The sequence below is a fragment of the Pseudophryne corroboree genome, chromosome 11, assembly GCF_028390025.1.
Source record: "Pseudophryne corroboree isolate aPseCor3 chromosome 11, aPseCor3.hap2, whole genome shotgun sequence".
Lineage (NCBI taxonomy): Eukaryota > Metazoa > Chordata > Amphibia > Anura > Myobatrachidae > Pseudophryne > Pseudophryne corroboree.
This window is the reverse complement of record NC_086454.1, coordinates 272,705,715-272,727,671: the sequence shown is the minus strand read 5'-3', so window position 1 is coordinate 272,727,671 and position 21,957 is coordinate 272,705,715.

The window sequence follows — 21,957 nt, the reverse complement described above, 5'->3', positions numbered from 1 at the left end:
CACAGGTGACAACCACACTAGCGCTCTGAGCCGCACTGGGGAAACCAAGCCGGAGCCGCAGGAATACGGGAGCTGCTGAAGCAGGCGTCACAGCCAGTCAGGCTGATTAACATCAAACCGCTAAAGCTGGCACCACAGGTAGGGAGAGTAGGGACAGTTATCTCACACCCACAAACCGAGGCAAAAAAAACGGGCCTCTGAAACATAAATATACATAAAAGAGCTGTTACATTATTAATCAACCCATTTTTCTTACAGGTGTGATCGTTATTTTACACACCCAAGCGCTCCATTTCCTTATCTTTTACATTCCATTCATGGTATTTTTTATATATATATATATATATATATGTAATGTACTGGCGGCACTCATCTCAATAATGTCACAACACAGATGATGAGAAAGTTAAGGTTCTCGAAACATTGATTGATAATTCTGCCGCGTTGTGTCATTATTGAGACGAGTGCCGCCAGTACGTTATGTATATTGAAGTCCCGGCATAGGGATACCATGGAAGGCATCGCACTGAGACGCTAAGATATAGGAGTGCTGCCCTGTGGACTGTTTATATATATATATATATATATACAGTGTATATATATATATATATATATATATATATATAGTATCTCACTAACTTTTATATGTAATTGGTATCCTATTAATACTTTTCATTTTGGTTGGAATTTTCCAACAGACAGATTGCTCAAACTATTATAATAGGCTTTCCCTCATGTCTCTGAAAATAAATGAAAAAAAGGGATCACATTTTAATTCTCCTATGTAGCTATTTTTAGCTGTTAGACAAAAGCTTTTCTAATTCAGCCGTGAGTCGCCAAGCCACAACTGTTGTATCTATTAAACGTATCATTTTTGTTGCCCATAGAATTGTAAAACCAGCGAGCTCACATCACATCACAATACTTTCAAGATGTTTTGAAAAACCACAAAGCAGAAGAAGCATCACATTAGCGGCAATTTTACGCAGCAAATTTACAGCCATATTAATGGTCTTGAAAATAACAGAAGGAAATGAGTTCTGAATTGGAAACCTCCTGTTCTCCTAGGAGATCTCTATCAAGAGGCCTCACACGCAGTCTCCTTACTTCACTGGCTCTGCTAATAGCAGTTCCTTCCATATTCTAGCAGACTGCAATATAGCAGAATGTGGAACAGAACAACAGAGGTGTAGTACAGTGTAAATATATTTTACATTAGTGTAAATTTTGCTTTTAAGTAACAGTTTGTAAGCAGTTACAATTGAACTACACATGGCCGCCCATAGTTCACACATGATTACAATTGGGCTCAGATTTCCGTCACAGACAATGGATACAATTTACTGGGTCATTAAGGATGTTGTGTAAATGGATAATGGATACGGCCATTTTGTGCAGTTCATTTTAGCTATAAATTCTTTGTACCTGAAAAGTTTTTATTCTTTTTTATATAAGATTGCAGCCATAAAACTCCTCACTGCCGGTCACCGGGTTTAATCACATTTGAGAACTGCTGTCCGGAGAAATGTGGAAGCCAAACTGTAATATCCCATGTCGGTCTATGATTACTTTAGTTTCATGTTTATGAGGCAGTATAAAAGAACAGTTGACTGGATTGAATTATACATAATATATAATTTAACTTTTGTGCTTCTTGTAACATATATTTTGTTGAAAAAGGATTTTAGTTTTTTTTGTTTTTGTTTTGAAGACCTAGGCTAGTGAGAGCACAAACATTCAGTACTATTTTTTTCACAGTACATACATATAAAAATGTAATGCCAGTTGTACTGTATCCAGGGGCGGATTAGGAATTTAAAGTGGAAAAATTTGAAGAAGTGGCCTCACATGGTCAGCACCAGAGGTATACCACATATCTATGGTGGTAGAACCACCCCTCGCATGTCAACAAACAAAAGAGGCCCAGCATTCACATCGGCCCACCTGGAATCTTCCCTGTGAGCCCTATGGCCAATCCCCCCCTGACTGTATCCCTTCCTGATTAGCAAAGATACAGTATCTTTTGGGGGCATATTTATTAAACAATATTTGCATGATATCCCCCTAAAACACATGTTTTTCATAGAGGCCCCTGCAAATTTTAAGCATCTCCAGGATTTCACAAGGATGGACCGCAGCAGATATTTCTGATGGCTGTGCGCAATATGAGCCAAGACTCTGAACCAGAAAGTCATTACTCTTCTTCCAGATCTTCACCAGGACGGGTCCGGAATCAGTATGAAATACCTACAATCAAAATCCCAACAGTCAAAATCTCAACAACAACTGACCGACGGTCAAAATCCCGACAAGGTCAAAATACCGACATTTAAAATACTGGCAAGTTCAAAATACCAACATTTAAAATGTCGACAGGTCAAAAAGTCGACACAAGTTTTGAATTGCTTTTTGGTGTGTATGTCGACATAGGTTGACATGGACACCGTATAAGTGTACTGCGCTGCGCTCACCATACTTCTGGCACGGTGTTATTATTATATTCCCCCTCCAGGTCCACTGGGATGGTAAAGTAAGAACAAATCGATTTCAATAAAAAAATCCTGAAAAACTCATGTCTACTTTTTGACCTGTTCACAATTTAAATGTCGGTATTTCGACATTGTCGGTATTTTAAATGTTGGTATTTTGACCTTGTTGGGATTTTGACCATTGGTCATTGCTTGTCGGGATTTTGACCGTCGATATTTTGATTTTAGGTTAATGGGTTCTTGTAGGAGCTCATCTCTCAGCAATAGCTTTTTGCTAAATTCGAGTGAAAATATACATTTTCTGTTTGCGAGTTTGGGATTAAAAAAAATGTATCACATCTGAATTAATATAAGCCCTTGTCCTCTATATTTTGGACATTTTACAGGATCTGTTATTGGTCTGGCATATTGAATCTTGATGCTTTGGACAATGTTTGTCTCTACTGTTTGGCGTGAGGCTAATATTTCTGGCGGTATCCGGACTCCAGGTCGACAGCACAAAGGTCGACACACATTAGGTCGATGCCAATTGGTCGACACTCCTTGGGTCGACATGGACAAAAGGTCGACAGGAACAATGTCGACATGGAAAAAGGTCGACATGAGTTTTTCACGATTTTTTTCTTTTTTTGAACCTTTTCATACTTAACGATCCACGTGGACTACGATTGGAACGGTAAAGTGTGCCGAGTGAAGTGGTAGCGGAGCGAAGGCACCATGCCCGAAGCATGGCGAGCGAAGCGAGCCATGAGAGGGGACGCGGTGCACTAATTGGGGTTCCCGGTCACTGTACGAAGAAAACGACACCAAAAAACATAAAAAAACTCATGTCGACCTTTTTCCATGTCGACATTGTTCCTGTCGACCTTTTGTCCATGTCGACCTTTTGTCCATGGCGACCTAAGGTGTGTCGACCAATTGGCGTCGACCTAAGGTGTGTCGACCTTTGTGCTGTCGCCCCTCAGTCCCAGACCCATTTCTGGCACTCATTAATTTTAATAATGACCCTGGGTCTTATGTAATAGCCTGCGAGGAACTGACAAGGTGTCTTATGGAATATATTGCAGTTCCAATAAGTTGGTCCATATTTTTGAGGTGGCAATAATTGAAAAGTCAAAACTAGGTTGGTTTTGCCATGTAAACGATTGCTGCTTTTAAAAATACGGGGAGATTCGCCAAAAGTGCACCTGTGCTTGTATCTCACAGGCTGTTACATAAAACCCTTGCTGCTCAGTAGAATAGAACTACACAACTTAGATCTGGTACATGCATGATAGGATATCTAGATCTTAGCAGTCAGGAGCATCCAGTACTAGTTGCGTGGGGACATATATGATTACAGGCATAGCAAACAAACATATATCCTTAACTATAATAACTACAGGACATTATGGGAGAGGATGTTTCAGGCATCTTACCCAAATGTGCATTTCTGGGGTGGAATGTGACTACGGTCACACTGGAGTTTTGTTTTTCTTTTCTCTGGATCAACACAATAATAATTTGTGAAAGGTTTACCTTGAAGTATCTGTGCAGAGGCATCACTAGGGGGGTGTAGAGCCCATCGGGTGTCACTATCCGAGGGGGTGACACCAAAATGCAGGCTCCTCTTTAGTGACTGGGAGACGGGCACTGCACTTTCATGATATTATGAAGCACCTGGCTCCCAGTCACTCAGAACGAGCTGGCAGTGTGCGGAGATTCTCCCAGGGAAGCCCAGCATCTGCATGGTAGCTGAGAATGCCCCCAGAGTGATGAAACGTGGCTGTGTCATGAATCTATGCCCCCTCCCAGAGAGTCCATGCCTTCTTCTCGGTTGAGCGGTTCTATTTGACATCAGTGATGCCACTCTACCTTGTCTTATAGAAAATGTTGCTAAATAAAGTGTATATAACAGAGGCCTGTATTATACTATAAAGACCTAGGAGGCAGAGCATAGACTCACAGGCATTTTTTACAAAGTCCGCCTGTTTTTGGAGAAGTTTATCTGGATGTTTTTTTTGTTTGTCTGAGAGTTTCCCTATGTTGCTTGGGCAGTTTGGTATTGACAGATGGAATTTAAAGAGTTAAACATGTGTGTCCAACCCCCCCCCCCCCCCGTTTCCAGTAGTAGACATCATATATCCTAAGATGCAAAAAAGCTTTTCAGCATTCAAGATGCCACTTTTCTGTTTCCTAATGATAAGACATAAAATATATAGCAGGTCATAATAAGCATAATTTCTGTGGATTAAGATGCTGTCTTACAGCGCACAACAGCAATCATTAATTTGAAATGATGAGGAGTACGGTGGAAGGAAAAATATGCTGATCTCCCGCACGACTCTGTGTTCACGTTTGCCTTGAAGTCCCTTTCTGCACAAACATCTGGAAGATAATGTGGTAAATTAAAAAAGTAGACACTTTAATATACCAATGGGTAATCCTCCACTCAGAGGTGGCATAAAGCCAGCTTGTCATGCAGTTTTTTGTGGCAGGTTGCCATCAGGCTTTTATGCTTAACCTTTTTATTGCTGCAGCACAAGCAAAATAATGAACAATAATATTTGTGTGGCTTTATAGGTGCAGTTGCTCTAAGGATCCTGGGCAGCAATAATTAGGGACATTTCCAAAAAAAAAAATGGTGCATAGGTGCTGGAATATACAGCATTCAAAACATATTCTGCCAATTAGGTTCATCAGGCAAGGGTCAAAATGCAAATTGTGGGCCTAATTCAGTCTTTTGGATTGCATGCTGAGGGTCGCCAATTGCTGGGCAAGGCCGCCCAGCATGCTGACATATGGCCAATCCCCCCCCCCCCCCGTTCAACAAGCAGAAATTGCGATCGCATCGCAATTTCTGCTTGTTAGCAGAAAATGAGGATGGTTCCTGCCTGCGCATTTTTGCTGCACCCGCAGGAGGCCCGACGCCATGTTCTCTATTGTGGTTGCTGTGTGTGATGTTACGCAGCCGCCGTTGCAGCCCCCCTCCCCCTGTGCAATCGTAATAATTGCGGTTGGATCGCGATTTGCGATCCAAACTGAATTAGACCCTGTATCTTTCATTTAAAATTGGGAATACATAGAAGTGACGATATACAGTAGAACAAATTATAGCCAAACTAGTAGTTGTTGTCCAGGCTGGCTGATTTCTGATTAAAATGGGTCTAATTCTTGGGGCCTAATTCAGACCTGATTACTCCTTTGCTGACCGGGGCCGGAGCTGATGCCACACACACTCCCTGAAAATGCTTATGAGCACCTGCGTTTTTCCAGATACTCCCAGAGAATGGGCAGTTACCACCCCCAAACGTCCACTTTCTGTCATTCAGCCTGCGTTCGCCTAGCGATAAATGAAAAAGGATTTTTTTGCAGTTTGGCCTCGCGTCTGCACATTACAATTAGTACATATGCGCAGTCATTCGATAATTGGCCACTGTGCAATTTCGCACAACAGCAATTAGGTCTGATTTAGGCCCTTGGGTGGTCATTCCGAGTTGTTCGCTAGCTGCATTCATTTGCTGTGCAGCGATGAGGCAAAAAAATGGCAATTCTGCGCATGCGTATGCGGCGCAAGGTGCACGCATGACGTACTATTACAACGACCGATGTAGTTTCACACAGGGTCTAGCAAAGCTTTTCAGTCGCACTGCTGGCCGCAGAGTGATTGACATGAAGTGGGCATTTCTGGGTGTCAACTGACCATTTTCAGGGAGTGTTCAGAAAAACGCAGGTGTGCCAGGAAAAACGCAGGAGTGGCTGGGTGAACGCAAGGCGTGTTTGTGACGTCAAAACAGGAACTAAACAGTCTGAAGTAATCACAAGCGCTAAGTAGGTTTAGAGCTACTCAGAAACTGCACAAAAAAAACTTTGTAGCCGCTGTGCGATCCTTTCATTCGCACTTCTGCTAAGCTAAAATACACTCCCAGTGGGAGGCGGCATAGCGTTTGCACGGCTGCTAAAAACTGCTAGCGAGCGAACAACTCGGAATGACCACCTTAGTTAGGAGCAAAGCAAAGATAAAACTAGAGATGAGCGCCTGAAATTTTTCGGGTTTTGTGTTTTGGTTTTGGGTTCGGTTCCGCGGCCGTGTTTTGGGTTCGAACGCGTTTTGGCAAAACCTCACCGAATTATTTTTGTCGGATTCGGGTGTGTTTTGGATTCGGGTGTTTTTTTCCAAAAACACTAAAAAACAGCTTAAATCATAGAATTTGGGGGTCATTTTGATCCCAAAGTATTATTAACCTCAAAAACCATAATTTACACTCATTTTCAGTCTATTCTGAATACCTCACACCTCACAATATTATTTTTAGTCCTAAAATTTGCACCGAGGTCGCTGTGTGAGTAAGATAAGCGACCCTAGTGGCCGACACAAACACCGGGCCCATCTAGGAGTGGCACTGCAGTGTCACGCAGGATGTCCCTTCCAAAAAACCCTCCCCAAACAGCACATGACGCAAAGAAAAAAAGAGGCGCAATGAGGTAGCTGTGTGAGTAAGATTAGCGACCCTAGTGGCCGACACAAACACCGGGCCCATCTAGGAGTGGCACTGCAGTGTCACGCAGGATGGCCCTTCCAAAAAACCCTCCCCAAACAGCACATGACGCAAAGAAAAAAAGAGGCGCAATGAGGTAGCTGACTGTGTGAGTAAGATTAGCGACCCTAGTGGCCGACACAAACACCGGGCACATCTAGGAGTGGCACTGCAGTGTCACGCAGGATGTCCCTTCCAAAAAACCCTCCCCAAACAGCACATGACGCAAAGAAAAAAAGAGGCGCAATGAGGTAGCTGTGTGAGTAAGATTAGCGACCCTAGTGGCCGACACAAACACCGGGCCCATCTAGGAGTGGCACTGCAGTGTCACGCAGGATGTCCCTTCCAAAAAACCCTCCCCAATCAGCACATGATGCAAAGAAAAAGAAAAGAAAAAAGAGGTGCAAGATGGAATTATCCTTGGGCCCTCCCACCCACCCTTATGTTGTATAAACAAAACAGGACATGCACACTTTAACCAACCCATCATTTCAGTGACAGGGTCTGCCACACGACTGTGACTGATATGACGGGTTGGTTTGGACCCCCCCCAAAAAAGAAGCAATTAATCTCTCCTTGCACAAACTGGCTCTACAGAGGCAAGATGTCCACCTCATCTTCACCCTCCGATATATCACCGTGTACATCCCCCTCCTCACAGATTATCAATTCGTCCCCACTGGAATCCACCATCTCAGCTCCCTGTGTACTTTGTGGAGGCAATTGCTGCTGGTCAATGTCTCCGCGGAGGAATTGATTATAATTCATTTTAATGAACATCATCTTCTCCACATTTTCTGGATGTAACCTCGTACGCCGATTGCTGACAAGGTGAGCGGCGGCACTAAACACTCTTTCGGAGTACACACTTGTGGGAGGGCAACTTAGGTAGAATAAAGCCAGTTTGTGCAAGGGCCTCCAAATTGCCTCTTTTTCCTGCCAGTATAAGTACGGACTGTGTGACGTGCCTACTTGGATGCGGTCACTCATATAATCCTCCACCATTCTATCAATGTTGAGAGAATCATATGCAGTGACAGTAGACGACATGTCCGTAATCGTTGTCAGGTCCTTCAGTCCGGACCAGATGTCAGCATCAGCAGTCGCTCCAGACTGCCCTGCATCACCGCCAGCGGGTGGGCTCGGAATTCTGAGCCTTTTCCTCGCACCCCCAGTTGCGGGAGAATGTGAAGGAGGAGATGTTGACAGGTCGCGTTCCGCTTGACTTGACAATTTTGTCACCAGCAGGTCTTTCAACCCCAGCAGACCTGTGTCTGCCGGAAAGAGAGATCCAAGGTAGGCTTTAAATCTAGGATCGAGCACGGTGGCCAAAATGTAGTGCTCTGATTTCAACAGATTGACCACCCGTGAATCCTTGTTAAGCGAATTAAGGGCTGCATCCACAAGTCCCACATGCCTAGCGGAATCGCTCCGTGTTAGCTCCTTCTTCAATGCCTCCAGCTTCTTCTGCAAAAGCCTGATGAGGGGAATGACCTGACTCAGGCTGGCAGTGTCTGAACTGACTTCACGTGTGGCAAGTTCAAAGGGCATCAGAACCTTGCACAACGTTGAAATCATTCTCCACTGCACTTGAGACAGGTGCATTCCATCTCCTATATCGTGCTCAATTGTATAGGCTTGAATGGCCTTTTGCTGCTCCTCCAACCTCTGAAGCATATAGAGGGTTGAATTCCACCTCGTTACCACTTCTTGCTTCAGATGATGGCAGGGCAGGTTCAGTAGTTTTTGGTGGTGCTCCAGTCTTCTGTACGTGGTGCCTGTACGCCGAAAGTGTCCCGCAATTCTTCTGGCCACCGACAGCATCTCTTGCACACCCCTGTCGTTTTTTAAAAAATTCTGCACCACCAAATTCAAGGTATGTGCAAAACATGGGACGTGCTGGAATTTGCCCATATTTAATGCACACACAATATTGCTGGCGTTGTCCGATGCCACAAATCCACAGGAGAGTCCAATTGGGGTAAGCCATTCCGCGATGATCTTCCTCAGTTGCCGTAAGAGGTTTTCAGCTGTGTGCGTATTCTGGAAAGCGGTGATACAAAGCGTAGCCTGCCTAGGAAAGAGTTGGCGTTTGCGAGATGCTGCTACTGGTGCCGCCGCTGCTGTTCTTGCGGCGGGAGTCCGTACATCTACCCAGTGGGCTGTCACAGTCATATAGTCCTGACCCTGCCCTGCTCCACTTGTCCACATGTCCGTGGTTAAGTGGACATTGGGTACAACTGCATTTTTTAGGACACTGGTGAGTCTTTTTCTGACGTCCGTGTACATTCTCGGTATCGCCTGCCTAGAGAAGTGGAACCTAGATGGTATTTGGTAACGGGGGCACACTGCCTCAATAAATTGTCTAGTTCCCTGTGAACTAACGGCGGATACCGGACGCACGTCTAACACCAACATAGTTGTCAAGGACTCAGTTATCCGCTTTGCAGTAGGATGACTGCTGTGATATTTCATCGTCCTCGCAAAGGACTGTTGAACAGTCAATTGCTTACTGGAAGTAGTACAAGTGGGCTTACGACTTCCCCTCTGGGATGACCATCGACTCCCAGCGGCAACAACAGCAGCGCCAGCAGCAGTAGGCGTTACACGCAAGGATGCATCGGAGGAATCCCAGGCAGGAGAGGACTCGTCAGACTTGCCAGTGACATGGCCTGCAGGACTATTGGCATTCCTGGGGAAGGAGGAAATTGACACTGAGGGAGTTGGTGGGGTGGTTTGCGTGAGCTTGGTTACAAGAGGAAGGGATTTAGTGGTCAGTGGACTGCTTCCGCTGTCACCCAAAGTTTTTGAACTTGTCACTGACTTATTATGAATGCGCTGCAGGTGACGTATAAGGGAGGATGTTCCGAGGTGGTTAACGTCCTTACCCCTACTTATTACAGCTTGACAAAGGGAACACACGGCTTGACACCTGTTGTCCGCATTTCTGGTGAAATACCTCCACACCGAAGAGCTGATTTTTTTGGTATTTTCACCTGGCATGTCAACGGCCATATTCCTCCCACGGACAACAGGTGTCTCCCCGGGTGCCTGACTTAAACAAACCACCTCACCATCAGAATCCTTCTGGTCAATTTCCTCCCCAGCGCCAGCAACACCCATATCCTCCTCATCCTGGTGTACTTCAACACTGACATCTTCAATCTGACTATCAGGAACTGGACTGCGGGTGCTCCTTCCAGCACTTGCAGGGGGCATGCAAATAGTGGAAGGCGCATGCTCTTCACGTCCAGTGTTGGGAAGGTCAGGTATCGCAAACGACACAATTGGACTCTCCTTGTGGATTTGGGATTTCAAAGAACGCACAGTTCTTTGCGGTGCTTTTGCCAGCTTGAGTCTTTTCAGTTTTCTAGCGAGAGGCTGAGTGCTTCCATCCTCATGTGAAGCTGAACCACTAGCCATGAACATAGGCCAGGGCCTCAGCCGTTCCTTGCCACTCCGTGTGGTAAATGGCATATTGGCAAGTTTACGCTTCTCCTCCGACAATTTTATTTTAGGTTTTGGAGTCCTTTTTTTTCTGATATTTGGTGTTTTGGATTTGACATGCTCTGTACTATGACATTGGGCATCGGCCTTGGCAGACGACGTTGCTGGCATTTCATCGTCTCGGCCATGACTAGTGGCAGCAGCTTCAGCACGAGGTGGAAGTGGATCTTGATCTTTCCCTAATTTTGGAACCTCAACTTTTTTGTTCTCCATATTTTATAGGCAGAACTAAAAGGCACCTCAGGTAAACAATGGAGATGGATGGATTGGATACTAGTATACAATTATGGACAGACTGCCACGGTTAGGTGGTATAAAAAAACCACGGTTAGGTGGTATATATTGTAATACAATTATGGATGGACGGACTGCCTGCCGAGTGCCGACACAGAGGTAGCCACAGCCGTGAACTACCGCACTGTACACTGGTTGATAAAGAGATAGTAGTATACTCGTAACAACTAGTATGACACTATGACGGTATAAAGAATGAAAAAAAAACCACGGTTAGGTGGTATATATTATAATAATACAATTATGGATGGACGGACTGCCTGCCGAGTTCCGACACAGAGGTAGCCACAGCCGTGAACTACCGCACTGTACACTGGTTGATAAAGAGATAGTAGTATACTCGTAACAACTAGTATGACTGACTATGACGGTATAAAGAATGAAAAAAAAACCACGGTTAGGTGGTATATATTGTAATACAATTATGGATGGACGGACTGCCTGCCGAGTTCCGACACAGAGGTAGCCACAGCCGTGAACTACCGCACTGTACACTGGTTGATAAAGAGATAGTAGTATACTCGTAACAACTAGTATGACTGACTATGACGGTATAAAGAATGAAAAAAAAACCACGGTTAGGTGGTATATATTATAATACAATTATGGATGGACGGACTGCCTGCCGACTGCCGACACAGAGGTAGCCACAGCCGTGAACTACCGCACTGTACACTGGTTGATAAAGAGATAGTAGTATACTCGTAACAACTAGTATGACACTATGACGGTATAAAGAATGAAAAAAAAACCACGGTTAGGTGGTATATATTATAATACAATTATGGATGGACGGACTGCCTGCCGACTGCCGACACAGAGGTAGCCACAGCCGTGAACTACCGCACTGTACACTGGTTGATAAAGAGATAGTAGTATACTCGTAACAACTAGTATGACACTATGACGGTATAAAGAATGAAAAAAAAACCACGGTTAGGTGGTATATATTATAATACAATTATGGATGGACGGACTGCCTGCCGAGTGCCGACACAGAGGTAGCCACAGCCGTGAACTACCGCACTGTACACTGGTTGATAAAGAGATAGTAGTATACTCGTAACAACTAGTATGACTGACTATGACGGTATAAAGAATGAAAAAAAAACCACGGTTAGGTGGTATATATTATAATACAATTATGGATGGACGGACTGCCTGCCGACTGCCGACACAGAGGTAGCCACAGCCGTGAACTACCGCACTGTACACTGGTTGATAAAGAGATAGTAGTATACTCGTAACAACTAGTATGACACTATGACGGTATAAAGAATGAAAAAAAAACCACGGTTAGGTGGTATATATTATAATACAATTATGGATGGACGGACTGCCTGCCGACTGCCGACACAGAGGTAGCCACAGCCGTGAACTACCGCACTGTACACTGGTTGATAAAGAGATAGTAGTATACTCGTAACAACTAGTATGACACTATGACGGTATAAAGAATGAAAAAAAAACCACGGTTAGGTGGTATATATTATAATAATACAATTATGGATGGACGGACTGCCTGCCGACTGCCGACACAGAGGTAGCCACAGCCGTGAACTACCGCACTGTACACTGGTTGATAAAGAGATAGTAGTATACTCGTAACAACTAGTATGACTATGACGACGGTATAAAGAAAGAAAAAAAAATACCACGGTTAGGTGGTATATAATTATACAATTATGGATGGACGGACTGCCTGCCGAGTGCCGACTGCCGACACAGAGGTAGCCACAGCCGTGAACTACCGCACTGTACTGTGTCTGCTGCTAATATAGACTGGTTGATAAAGAGATAGTATACAACAATATACTACTATACTGGTGGTCAGGCACTGGTCACCTCTAGTCACACTGGCAGTGGCACTCCTGCAGCAAACGTGTGCACTGTTTAATTTTAAATTAATATAATATTATGTACTCCTGGCTCCTGCTATAACAACCTGCAGTGCTCCCCAGTCTCCCCCACAATTATTATAAGCTTTTATACATTGATGTGCAGCACACTGGGCTGAGCTGAGTGCACACAGACTGAGTCACACTGTGTGACTGCTGTGTATCGTTTTTTTCAGGCAGAGAACGGATATAGCAGAGAACGGATATATTAAATAAAAGTTAACTTAACAACAACTGCACTGGTCACTGTGGTAAACTCTGTCTGCACAATCTCTCTCTCTCTCTCTCTCTTCTAATCTATTCTAATGGAGAGGACGCCAGCCACGTCCTCTCCCTATCAATCTCAATGCACGTGTGAAAATGGCGGCGACGCGCGGCTCCTTATATAGAATCCGAGTCTCGCGAGAATCCGACAGCGTCATGATGACGTTCGGGCGCGCTCGGGTTAACCGAGCAAGGCGGGAAGATCCGAGTCGCTCGGACCCGTGAAAAAAAAAGTGAAGTTCGTGCGGGTTCGGATTCAAAGAAACCGAACCCGCTCATCTCTAGATAAAACAGCACTTAACTATACACCTTGGCAAAACCACATTGCACTGTAGGGGGCGGAGATTTATAATGTGGTTTAGATTTGAGAGGTGTGTTCAAAGCATTGACGTTTCTGTAATGGAAGCAATGTGTGGGGTGCACACAGGACCCTGGGTTCAGAGGGGTCCATACCGCACAAACTGCACCCATGTTTTATTACCTACCTGTCCGGAGACCTGCGTTAGGCGCTGCAGCAGTGGCAAAAAAAATCACAGTCAAAATGGCCACTGTGCATGAGCAGTAGTGAAATTAGTCTCCGGAACATGGCGGGCGCCATGTTTTCGGAGATCAGTTCATATGCAGTAGACTGTCAGAGTCTACTGCACCGGTTAAAAAACACTCCTGCTTCAAATTCAAATATAAATTGTAATATAAAAATAATGGTATGGGACTCAAGGTCGACACCAATAAGGTTGACACCACTTAGGTAGACACCAATTGGTCAACACACCTTAGGTCGACTCGACACCTGAAATAGATTGACATGGAAAAAGGTCGACATGAGTTTCTTATGTTTTTTTGGTGTCGTTTTCGCCGTAATGTGACCGGCAACCCCAATTAGTGCACCGTGTCCCCTCGCATGGCTCGCGGCTTCGGGCAAGGTTACCGTTCCTAATTGCCGTACACATGGATCGGAAAGTATGAAAAGTAAAAAAATAATAATAATTTTGAAAACTCATGTCGACTTTTTTGCATGTCGACCTTGTTCATGTTGACCTTTTGTCCATGTCTACCTATTTCAGATGTCGACCAAAGGTGTGTTGACCAATTGGTGTTGGCCTTATTGGTGTTGACCTGAAGTCCAGATACCAAAAATAAAGCTGTCCAGCATCTGCGAGCTATGTTTCAAAGCAGCCAGTATTTAGGAACAAGTAATTGCCTTGCTGCTCTAATCATGGTGGTTCTCCCCACCTACACCCTATGGCCAGCTTTTTGATTGCATGTTCTCATGGGAATGGTATGGTGGTGGCACAGGGTTCATTGAAGCTCTGTCAAAGGGCTGCCTGCATGCCGACATAATTTATATTTGCACCCCTTGCATTGCAACATGGTTTGACCAGGTACAAAGTTACTTGCTTTCATGGGCATAGCTATAGTGAGTACTGTAAATGCCATTGCTATAGAGCCAGAGGCTTAGGGGGCCCACCTCTGGGGCCTGACTCAACTACACCCCGCTAAAAGTTGTCTACTAGGCACCAGGAAGCACTGTGTGGCATAATGTGCACTGGGGTCACTGTGTGGCATGTGTACTAGTGGCAGTGCACTTGGGGCACTATAACTATGGCATAATATGAACTGGGTGCACTGTACTGTACAACATGAACTACAGTAGGCAACCACTATCATTCATAAAATGAACTTGGGTAGTATTATGGGACATAAAAGGAGCAATTGCTGTGGAGAGAGGTCTCTCTGTAGAAGGGAGTAGGGACCATTGAAAATGTTACTGTGGGGCCCACAAAGTTCTGGCCATGACCCTGCTTGCTTTATTTTCCTATGCTCAAAAACTCAGATTCAGCCTCAATGTGTGGAGTCTTAGACACGGCTGTATATTTTACGTGACATAGGTGCACCAGTACTGAGTATCAAATAATACAGGGCGTTAATTATGGTAGATCCTGCCAGATAACCTCACTTATGACACTCTTACTTACAGCTTAAAAATGTAATTTGTGTTGGGAGAACATAGTGTGGTGTTATCTGTTTCTTGTGCTGGAGAGGTTAAAAAGAGGAAATGGGGTGAGATGTTCTGATGAGAGATCAAAGTCGCTAAACATGATCCTGCAATTGGGTGAAATTACTACGTCTTTCTGTATAATGTTTAATGCTCAGGTGTGTGACACAAGCACGTCTGGGGTTTCAGACCTCTAGACACAGGTCTGAATGTGCCTAATTAAACATCTAACAATGATGTGCAGTGATATTATCAAACATCAAAGCAGTAGAATGGATATTTCAAGCAGACAATAGAAAAGTAAATGACCTGGTCTGGCTGCTCTTGCAAAATTTTTATCTTCCTACTCTTTAATTATATGAAGTCACAATCAGCTACAATAAATCTGAAAATATAACAATCATCAATTCATTGTGTAAAGGCATCTGTTTTTCATTTTGTGCAAGAAACGTTCTAAGATCTTTTGAAACATTTTCCATGTGATGTGTATACAGCACACTCTCTGTGCCAGTGGTGGGATACACTCTCTAGGCCAGTGTCATGCGGTGCAAGTATGGCCTTACTGTCCGCTAGGGAGCACTGTTTCCAATTTGGCAGCTGGTACCACCCGTCTACTTAGCACCTACCAGTTGCTGCCATTTTCCCAGAACTGAGCTGCCAAGCAACACCATAATGCTCTACAGGGTGACATCCAGGACAGCAAGTAGTGTGACACTGGCCAAGTAACTTCATGCTCCATGCCGCGAAGAGGAGCCACCTGCCACACATAAAGAGAACCATGCAGGTCATAACACAGGAGGCTGATAAGACAGTGGGGGAGGCAGAGACTGGAAAGACAGTGGGGGCAGAGGTTGGAGAGATAGGGGGCAGAGTCTCAAGAGATGGGGGGACAGAGGCTGGAAAGACAGTGGGGGCAAAGGCTGGAAACACATGGGGAGGCAGAGGCTGGAAAGACAGTGATGGCGGAAGGCTGGAAAGGCATGGGGAGCCAGAGATTGGAAAGACAGTGGGCACAGAGGCTGTAAACACAGTGGGGGGCAGAGGCTGGAAAGACAAGGGGGGCAGAGGCTGGAAAGAAAGCAGGGACAGAGGCTGGAAAGACAGTAGGGACGGAGGTTGGAAAGATAGTGGGGGGCAAAGGCTGGAAAGACAAAGGGGGGCAGAGGCTGGAAAGACAACAGAGGCTGGAAAGACAGTTGGGACAGAGACTGGAAAGAGAGGGGGGTCAGGAGGCTGGAAAGACAAGTGGTCAGGAAGTTTAAAAGATGGGGCAGCAGGCTGGAAAGACAGGGGGCAGAAGGCTGGAAAGACAGTGTGGCAGGAGGCTGGAAAGACAAAAGGGATGGAGCTGGAGTGACATGAGGCAGTAAGCTCAAATGACATGGGGCAGGAGGTGAAACAGGGAGCAGGAGGCTAGAATGAGAAGGTGAGCTGGAGGTGAAACGGAGCAGGAGGCTGGAAGTGACATGGGGCAGGAGGTAACACAGGGAGCAGGAGGCTGGTTATGACACAGGGAACTAGAGGCAACATGGGGTAGGAGGCTGGAGAGCTACAAGAGGCTGGAAGAGGACATGGGTCTGGAGGAGACACAGTTAATAGGAAGCTGGAGGCTGTAGGCAACATGAGGCAAGGGGCTGGAGGGGATATAGGGCAGGAGGTGACAGAGCAGGAGGCTGGAGATGACATGGAGTTGAATGCAACACAAGGCAGGAGGCTGGAGTGGACATGGGGCAGGAGATAACACAATGAGGCTGGAGGAGACACAGGGGGCATTTAACTGGAAAGGTACGGGAATGGATGTGACATGAACAGGAGTCTGGAGTGACAGGAAGCATGAGGCAGAGTGACATCATTGCAGAAAGCTGGGGGGGACACGGGGCACAAGTCTGGTTGAACCTCTGTGGTATAATAATGACATTGGTTATATACAAACAAGCATCTACTGGACCATGGGCTTTCCTACATGAATAGTGAATACCAACTAAAGACACCGTCTGCCCAGAGAGGATCAATTTCTTCAGAGATTCTCCATAGCAGAGAAACTACAAAATAGGTTAGGTGCATTTTCTTGGTACACACATGCTGTGCCTGTGACAAATATATTAGAATTGCACATAGTACATGTGCTGATGTTATTGAATTGCAGAGAGAGAGTCCAAAAGATGCGAAAAAGCAATTCCACAGATGACATCTTTTGTGTTGCAGCTCAAATCTCTGCTCTCTCTTTACAATTCTAAACCCCCAGCACATATACTACAGTATGTGAAATTCTTTTGGTGCAGGTACTATACAAACAGTACGGTCACAGTGATCCCCCTTCATTCAGCCCAGTGTGCCCCCATCCCACCCTTATCTCACTGCCCCCTTCCCATCCTGTCCATCTCACTATCTCCCAATCAGCTAGCCCAGTGTCACCCCCATTTCCTCCCCCAACCAGCTCACTGCTCCATTTAACTTCCCCCAGCAAGAACCCCCCAGCTACTCCAGTCATAATGTACCCCCATTAAACAGCCTAGTGTTACCCTCTCCCACCACCATCTTACTTTCCCCTTCCCATCCAGTTCAGTGCCCCCTACATATCACAAACTGCCTCTCCCCGTCACCCTTTCCCTGTCAACATCCTGCCTTTTACCCTCTAACTTGCATTACCCATTGCCTCTCCCTGTCACCTATTTGCTTTCACCCTCTTACACACTGCCTCTCCCTGCCACCCTCTCTGTATCACCTACTGCCTTTCCCCATCACTCTCTACCTGTCACACACTGCCTCTTCCCATCACCCTCTACCTGTCACCCACTTCCTCTCCCCATCAGCCTCTGCCTCATCTCCTGCCTCTACCCTGCATCACTTTATCCCCATCACTGTTACTCTCCCTGTCACCCTCTGCCTCTTCAAGGCATCGCCATCTCCCTGTCACCCTCTGCTTTTCCCTATTACCCACTGCCTCTCCCCATCACCCCCTCCCTTTCACTTACTGCCCCTCCCTGTCACCCATTCCTGTCACTCACTGCCTTTCCCTGTCACCCACTACCTCTCCATCTCCCACTATTCCTCTCCTGTAACCCTCACCCTGTCACCCACTGATTTTCCCCATCATCCTCTACATCAGCCACTGCCTCTCCCAGTCACCCGTTCCCTGGCATCAACCACTGCCTCTCCCTGGCGTCACCCACTGCCTTTCCTATGAGGGCGTGGCCGTGGCTCATGGATAAGGCATTCCTTTTGAGGCCATGCCCTTGTATTGAAGCCAGATCTACTTTCCCAGCAGCGCACAGCCCTCAGGCGCATGTTAAATTCCCCCCTTTCCCTAGCACGATGCCCCCCATCATTTTGATCTGGATTCGCCTCTGGTCTGTACTGTATGGTTGCAGTTTTAGAAAAAGTAATGCAAGTATAAGATAAACATGAAATGTATTAACTCCTCACTGACATATTTAACAACCTTTTCTTTTCTTACAAACTTTCTACTACAGTATTTCTAGTTATGTTGGTTTTGTTAGTATGCACAAACCGTAACAGAGATGTTAGTAAATAACCAGTGAGCATTAGCATTGCCAGAGCCGGCCCTAACCAATATGATTCCCTAGGCAAGATTTTGTCTGGTGCCCCCTAGCACAACCGCTGGTTCCACCTCTGACCTTGCACCTCTTTCCCAGCACTATCACCCCTCACCCGTAGCAGTCCTTATTTTGGTGTTTGTACCCCCTATATTTTAAATAGGAACAGTTCGCACATTTGGCGCACAGAACAAAAAGGGGTGTGTTTTTGCTGGCAAGGGGCATGGCCACACAATAGTAACCCCAATTCCAATTACCCCACACAGTACTGCAACTTTATTCACATTTGATCATGCGATAGTGTCCATAATTCATATTAAATCCCACAGTAGTACTACTTTACCTTAAAAGTTACTCCTCACAGTAGAGCCCCTAATTCACATTACATCACACTGAATTGCTCCTTATTCACATTACACCACACCCTATTGCTCTTTATTCACATTAGACGACACAGTAGTGCCCTTTTTATACGCAACACCACATACAGCACCTTATACACATAATGCCACACATTAGTAATGCATTTATACACATAATTCCACACAGTAACGCCCCTTACACATATGAGACACATTATTAATGTCCTTATAAACATAATGCGCCTTACACATTATGACAACCTTTATTAATGCCCTTTTACAAATAATGTCCCTTACACATATGCCGCACATTATTAATGCCCTTATACACATAATGACACACATACAGCACTACCCTGTTAGACATATGCCGCACATTATTAATGCCTTTATACATAGTGCCCCTTACACATGTTGCACATTATTAATGCATTTTTACATAACACACATAATGCTCCTTACACATATTCCGAACAATACTGCACAACCAACCCACTCACATGCACACAGCACTCACACTGCCACTAACACTGTGACCTCTGCCTCTGCTTGCGTACAGAAGTGTCCTCATAAATCTTGCCTCAATGCTAATGTTGGGCACCTTTTTTTTAATGAAAATGCATCTTATGTGCATTGCTATGTGGCTAGGATGCATAAGCAGCTTCTGCTGATTAAAATGATATGCAGCATGCCTATATACAGCGTGAGACTGTGGCTGTATCTGCATATGAAATGGTACACACAGAATATAGGCATGTCACATATCATTTTAATCAGCAGAAGCTGCTGATGCCCCTAGGCATATCAAATGCCCTAGGCAATTGCCTAGTTTGCCTATACCTATGGCCGGCTCTGCTCAAACATGACCCGCCCCACTAGGTACAAAATGCTCTGTTTCTGGACTTCCCTCTTAATTTATTATTGCCATCACATGTGAAGAAACAGCTTTCTTATCATTTAACTAGTTCAACACAGGTAATGGAAATCATAAATTAAGAGGGAAGTCCAGGAACAGAGCATTTTGTACCTAGTGGGGCAGGTCATGTTGGAGGGTCTGCTGCTACACCTGCAGTGCACATAGGCCCTCATTCCGAGTTGTTAGCTCGCTAGCTGCTTTTAGCAGCATTGCACACGCTAGGCCGCCGTCCTCTGGGAGTGTATCTTAGCTTAGCAGAATAGCGAACGAAAGATTAGCAGAACTGCTACTAAATAATTTGCTGCAGTTTCTGAGTAGCTCCAGACCTACTCCTAGATTGCGATCACCTCAGTCAGTTTAGTTCCTGGTTTGACGTCACAAACACGCCCTGCGTTCGGTCAACCACTCCCCCGTTTCTCCAGCCACTCCTGCGTTTTTACCTGGCACGCCTGCATTTTTTAGCACACTCCCTGAAAACAGCCAGTTTCCTCCCAGAATCACCCACTTCCTGTCAATCACACTACGATCACTCGAGCGTAGAAAAAACGTTGCTTGAGCTTGTGTAAATCTACAAAGTTTTGTGTGAAAGTACTTATCGCATGCGCACTGCGTACCATGCGCATGCGCATTTTTGCTGTTTTTTCACTTAATCGCTGCACTGCGAAAATCGGCAACGAGCGAACAACTCGGAATGACCACCATGGTTTTGCCCAACTGCTAACAAATTTGCTGCTGCTATCAACTCTGAATTACCCCCATGGTTTTGCCCTTTAGCTAACAAATATTGGGGCAGATGTATTAACCTGGAGAAGGCATAAGGAAGTGATAAACCAGTGATATGTGCAAGGTGATAAAGGTACCAGCCAATCAGATCCTAACTGTTAATTTACATATTGGAGCTGAATGGCTGGTGCCTTTATCACATTGCATATATCACTGGTTTATCACTTCCTTATGCTTTCCCCAGGTTAATACATCTGCCCCTTGATGCTGCGATCCGACCTAAATTACCTCCATTGTCTGCACAATGCTCAAACAGGACCAGATGGGAATCCGCAAAGTAATTGCCTGTTGTGTAATTGCCTGTCAGTGACCCTATGGGCATGTTGAGTTGGTGTTGGCCAGTATTGTCTAGCATAGGAATGCCCGCTGCGGAGGGAGATACACCTGGATCGAAAACAGTATTATCTGAAGTTACAGAGGGAAAGGATTACATTGCTGCGGATCTTCCCTCGATACTACCAGATACGCTAGCGGAATACGATCACACAGTGGGTAGGTCCCCAGTAGAATTAAGAAGATCGGAGAGATGCACCAAGGGAATTTTACCTATTAGATACCAATGTTAATGGTTTACTGAAGGACTTGGGTACTAAGTAGAGCCAAAAGATACGTCAAGATTTTATATGTTTAAGTTAAAATTTCGTTCTTTCAAGTAATTGCTAAAGTTATTATAGTAAATAATTCAAGCGGGGTTGTATGTAACACCCTTGTAAAACCAGAATGTAGCCCTTTGCTAAGTCCCCTGTGTGGGCAATGAGTTGTAATAGGATAAGGTTATAATGTTAATAAATGTGCCCTATGTAGATAGGGATAAAAGAAAATTCATATAATTACACATTGCCTCTCATAGGAGGATATTGGCATATTTAATATAAATACTTTCACAGAAAGAGGTAATTGTGAACAAATGCCCTTCACAGAGGGGAGTTGGTACTGTCAGCCTGAATTCGGGTCTACTGGACTGCCACACTGCCTACCAAGGTAGGGGGTGCTGGCACGAGGCAATTAGCAGAGCAACCAGCTCATGCAGGGGACTTCTGGTGGGACTGATCCGGGGCCCTGGCGGAGAAGTTATAAAGGAGAGGAGAGGAGAACCGTTGGTGGTCTGAGGAGACGGAGATCGGGGCCGGAGCTGCGTGGTGAGAGCAGCGCGTCCGCTGAAAAAGCCATAGGGATCTGGTCAGTGACGGACAGCGGAGGAAGTAGTGAAATCACCCTGTTGGCGGCTCCGGTGTTCCCCGGCTGTGTGGCGGAGTCCTGGTCCGGTTGAAGTGCGGATGGCGGCGGTGGCCGAGGAGACCTGCCAGAGCTTGAGGGTGAGGAAGTTCGGCCGAGTGACGCCCTCCGGGAGGTGGCTGGTTCTGGCTGAACCAA